The sequence below is a fragment of the Schistocerca nitens genome, chromosome 9 (genome assembly GCF_023898315.1).
Source record: "Schistocerca nitens isolate TAMUIC-IGC-003100 chromosome 9, iqSchNite1.1, whole genome shotgun sequence".
In the NCBI taxonomy this organism is placed as follows: domain Eukaryota; kingdom Metazoa; phylum Arthropoda; class Insecta; order Orthoptera; family Acrididae; genus Schistocerca; species Schistocerca nitens.
The window spans coordinates 176959314-176965224 of record NC_064622.1 but is presented as its reverse complement, the minus strand read 5'-3'; positions in this window follow the sequence as shown (position 1 = coordinate 176965224).

The following is a 5911-nucleotide window of genomic DNA, read 5'->3' as shown; positions in this document are numbered from 1 at the left end:
AAGAAAGGCTTACGACTCAATTGATCGTGAATCTCTTTTCCAAATTTTATAGGAATAAGGGATAGATAAGAAAACTCTAACACAGATTAAGGAAACGTTAACCAACACTAGATTTAAAGTTAAATTCAGAGAAGAGATTTCTGAACAATTTGAAACAAAGACTGGTGTTAGACAGTGAACTCTCTCCATTACTATTCAATTGTGTTTTGGAAAAGGTAATTACAGAATGACGAGAGCAAAACAGAGACAAATCACTCAGGTTAAGTAGAAACGATATTAGAGTAGATTGCCTCACCTTTGCAGATGATATGGAAGTTTATCTAGGGATGTTACCACACCTCAAACACAAATTGAAATTCTTAAAGAAGTCTCGGAAAAGTTAGGACTACAAATATCATTCGAAATAAACGGAATACATGACATGCAACAAACAAGCATCAGAGTTATTGAGGAGAAATATGAAAAAATAAAAAGGGTATCTCAGTTTAAATACTTGGGGGAAATCATACAAGAAAACGGTCTGGTAAAACCTGCAAATGAAGTTCACTGTCAAAAGATGGCTACAGCATTCAGATTAACACCAAATATTTATAATAAAAAATCACTTTATAAATTCAGTAAACTCAGACATTACAGCTCTGTAATCAAATGTGAATGTCTTCATGAAGCAGAAACTTTAATTTTAAATAGGAAGAGGGATATTGGAGAAATTCAAAAGAAAGAAAGAAAGATTATAAGGAAAATATTAGGCGCCAAAATTACCGATGGAGAAACTTAGAGGCTGAGAAGTAATAAGGAAATAGAAGGTTACAGAGACATATATGGTGACATGAGGAAACGAAGATTTGAATTTTATGGACACATTAAAAGAATGGCACCCACTAGGTTCGCCAAAACTGAGCCATTGAAATGTATTGCTTCGATTAAGGAGGTCTTAAAGCAACCAGCATAACTCAGGCAGACCTTACAGAAGGAAAACATTCAGACAAAAGATATTTGATTGGAAAGTTGGTCAGAGGGAAATTAGAAAACGGACTGGAAAACTGTGGTCTGATGAAAGAAAGAGACTTCATTCTGAAAGGATGGAACACATTTGGGCATACAGGAAGGCCAACCATCAAACTTGAGATTAATGCAGTGCACCTCGCCTGTTCCTACTGACCCCATAAGTGAACAATAATAATTATCCACAGATTTAAATTTCTAAAAGGACCTAATTTGGCTAAAACCAATAGCAAAGTCGACCTAACATAGTGACCTTCATGCAATTGTATTAACTTTATCTCTTAGTACAAAAGTTGTCACCTTCTGCTGATGACACTAAAATGCACTGTCATACTGGGAGACCTACATGACACTTTAATGAAATAACATACTGAACAGTAGTAGTACATATTTGTATATGTAGGAAACAACAGTCCCTATGCTCTCAGGTATCCACATTCAATTAATTTTCAAAGTAGCCCAAACATTGTAGCGACTCCATGCTATTTTGTATCTTCATCTTCTGCTAATAATGCTAACTTATGCTATTGCACAATGGAGACTACACAACATTTCCCCCTCCATGCATTAATATGTATGCGAAATTCTTTCTTCTTGGGATCTCTCTACAGAAATAATTCTATCCACTTCCTGACAGGTTTCGAATCTTTGGGTGGAGTAATCTAGTTTAAGTCTGTAACTAATTTTTGAACACCTTGTATTAATTGACATATACAAATAGAAAATGGCTGTGAAACTGTATAAAATTGCCCCAAAAATTTATAAACAGTTTTATGGTGGGTGTGGGGCAAAATACAGTTTTTGGTCAAGATGATACACTCTGGGGTTGGGGCAAGTTGATACTGTTTTGGGGGTGATACAGTTTCTGTGGCAAGTTGATTCACTTTTGGTGACAAGTTGATGCAGTATTGGTGGCAAGATGACACAGGTTTTGGGGATAATTTGATACCGTTCCAGGGGCCAACTTGTTATAAACTTTATGTGTACACACACACACACACACACACACACACACACACACACACACACACAACAAACACACACACACACACACACACACACACACACACACACACACACACACACACACATATGTGTGTGTGTGTGCGTGTGTACACATGAAGTTTATAACAAGTTGACCTCTGGAATGTTATCAAATTATTCCCAAAACCTGTGTCATCTTGCCACCAATACTGTATCAACTTGTCACCAAAAGTGAATCAACTTGCCACAGAAACTGTATCACCCCCAAAATACTATCAACTTGCTCCTACCCCAGAGTGTATCATCTTGACCAAAATCTGTATATTGCCCCACACCCACCATAAAACTGTTTATAGATTTTTGGGGCAATTTTATACAGTTTCACAGCCATTTTCTATATATAGTGTGTGTGTGTGTTTGTGTGTGTGTGTGTGTGTGTGTGGATAAGATTCACTCTCGCAAATATGCACACAACATCAAAAAATTGCATACAGTATTTCCACATCTGCTTCGTAATCATCACCAGAATCGCAATATTTCATCGCTCCAATACGCAACAATAAATTCTCTCCCCCCTCTCTCACTCTCTTTCCTTGTCTCTGTAACACTTACTTTAATGAGGCAACAACAATATAACAGATAGAATGATGGAAGGAATACAATGTCCTAAAGTTTCTGCTTTATAACAGTAGAAGATGGTAACGTTCTGAGCTGCAAGATGAAGTTAACATCACAATAACGTTTGCCTGACTTTGGTGTTGGAGGAGGTTTTGATGAATTTAGATGTGGAAGTAGCAATGCAATCCTCATTGTCAAGTGAACTTTAAGCTGTTATTTAGATCAGCAGTGGTGCCAATGTGTGTTTGGGAATGTCATGGAGCCAGTTTTTAAGTATTTAGACAATCTTAACTTTTGGTTAGACTGAAGTATGCTCACATACTAGCATTAAATTTGTCAGCAGTGCCAATAAGTGAGCTGTATGTACTTTAATAAGCTATACAGACTTTTAAATGTGGAAATATTTAATTTGGGGTCTCATTTTTCTTGATAGAACTATCAAACTTTGGTCATTAACAAGTGGAGTTTAGCCTATAAGTTTTGTCAATAGTGCCAATACGTGAGCCAAGTGTATTTTTTAAAATCTTACAGAATAATTAAATTATGACAGAAGGGCAACATGTTTTTTGTGTCCAAAGTCTTCCCATATTTTGAGAAATAATACAATTTTAGTTTAGCACTTGTGTGTGTGTGTATCTGTTCTTTTATTAATCCAAAGTGATAATTTTATTTCGATGCAAGTATTTTATTTTATAAATATCGACCTTCCACGTATGCATTGTCATACAGTCGTCTTCGGCTACATTTCACCACTGTCTTGTTCCTTCATCACTGGCTTGGTAGGTTGTGATGACTGTAAGGAATTCAAGTTACAAAATATAATTATCCACGTGAATTACGAAAATATGAATTTACAAGTGACACACAACAAATAAATGTTGTGAAAAAATTTTCTACCTGTCTTTCTACCATTGTTGTATCTCAGTTCGTTCGTGTTTTTGCTGTGCTATATGAGTTTTTTTACATCGCTTATTTTCATTAGATTTTATTGTTATTTGGTAGTTAGTTATAGGAAATAGTATTCAAGATGGCCGCCGAGAGAGATCACAGATATTATCTTCGTCCGCTAAAAGAAGTTATTTAAGAGGAAATAGTGTCAAATTTAAATTTTCTTTGTTTCGTATACTTGCTGTAGTGTTCGTTCTTGTCACACAACTGAGTATTAGCGTCTCAGGAGAGCTCGTTCTTGATAAATTTCGTGTTATCTGAAGTCCCGATAATCGTGAAATAACACGAAATTTTGCGTGACATAAACACAAAGAGCTCTATTCAAGTTTTCTTGATAGCGAAAAATTCGTTAAAAAAGACAGCCACTAGTTTTATTAGTGTCTATTGTCGCAATAAAAGTGTAATTAAACGTTTATAAATCGTATTTAACTAAAACATTTCGTATTTTTATTAGTTAGACGCGGTCTAGGCCAAAATTTTCCAAGTTATAAAGTATAAAAACTGACCAAACACGCTTCATAACTAAATTCTCTAAAAGCAAAGTAATTACTAATTCATTATTTTGTCATTGTCTCTCTCAATCAGTACAAAAACAACAAAACCGCACATAAGACCTTTGTGTCATATTTCGTTTACATATAGCCAACTCGCGTCCTTGACAAATTTAAAACATTCTTCAAACTTAATTATTCTTTCGAAACTGACCATGAGTGAGAAGTGTGGGAGCTGTTATACGACAGAGAGTATAGGGATTTATTGCCGATCTTGTAGGCAATATTTTCACTGGGGGGTGACGCAATGAAGAGAATGTTGGGAGAAGAGGCTCTCTCCTGGAATTGCACAGTAGGCAGTGGGAACATTTTGATTGGGGAACAGGAAAGGAAAATCTGTACCCTTCAGCCACAGTTGGAGGAAGCAACTGATAAGTATCAAAGGAGATAGGGGGGTGGGAGGGTGGTTCGGAACTGGGAGCTGGTTGGAGGCTAGGAAGAAAGAGAACGCGATCTGACAGTTTTATCATCAACACTAAAAATAGGTATCTACCAGAGTCAAGTGGAGAAGAGCCTCAGGTAGAACGAGGAGCAGAAAACGTGCAGCACACTTCAACTGAGACCAAAAAACCTGGAAGTGTACAAAGTGTTAGGAAGAAGAAAGTGCTGCTGCTAGGTAGTAGCCATGGGCGAGGTGTAGGCCTTCAGTTACAGGAAAGTTTAGGGGCAGCGTACCAGGCCACCAGTTATCTTCAAGCCAAATGCAGGGCTAAGTCATGTGATGGAGGACCATGTAGCGATAGTGGGTGGGGTGGGGAACAGTTTGGACAGGGATGGAGCATATGACATAGGTGGTGACCTGGACAAGATAGATTTCCTGACTCATGGCACCAACGTGCACTTTGTTGAGCTGTTCCTGTGCAATGATCAGCCACACCTTGATGGAGCTGTGAGGCGACTTAATGTGGGGTTAGAGTGGCTCTGAGGGCAACCAACTTTGCTCACGTTTCTCTGGTGTCCATTAGGACTATCAACAGATGGGGTTTCACAAGGCATGGCCTACCCCTAAACAGGACTGGGAAGGGAAGATTGGTACAGCTGATTCATGAAAGTATAGGGGGCTGATCTTGGGCCACACATGGTCAAATACCTGTTGTCATGGGTATGAAACGTCAGTCTTCTTTAGGATAAATTCAGACAACAGGTTCCCCTGCGTAAAGAATATCTCCAGCACTTTTCAAATTACTGAAACAATCACTCACAAGACAGATTTTAAAACTCCAAATATCACGCATACCAAATGTCACAAAGAAAAACAAACGACTGGAAAGAGTAACATGGGGCATTTCACAGACTTAACAATCTTCCATAGAAACATGCAAGCAATAAAAAATAAAATACAACTACTAGAAGCTGAGCTCCAATCTTTGAACTGCACAGTCGTTTGTATTACTGAGCATTGGTGTAGAGAGACATAAATCCAACATGTAGTGTTATCATTGTATGAAAGGGCAAACTCTTACAGTAGAACTGCTTCAAAGAGTGGAGAATCATGCATTTATATCAGACAAGGAATGCACTTCAAAACAAGACATGACGTCAGTGCAGCAAGAGAAGACAAACACTTTGAAATATCAGCTATTGAATTAACAGGGCTTGATATCACAAAGAAATTAATACTTTTATATGTGTATTGATCTCCCAGTGGGAGTGTGGACACTTTTTTTAAATAAATTAACAGAAGTTCTAAATAAAGTCTCAAGTACAAATGTCAGCATAATTCTTTGTGGGGACATTAACATCAACACTAATATCATAAATGAATCCAGCAGCACCCTCATAAATATTCTTCAGAGTTTTGGCAT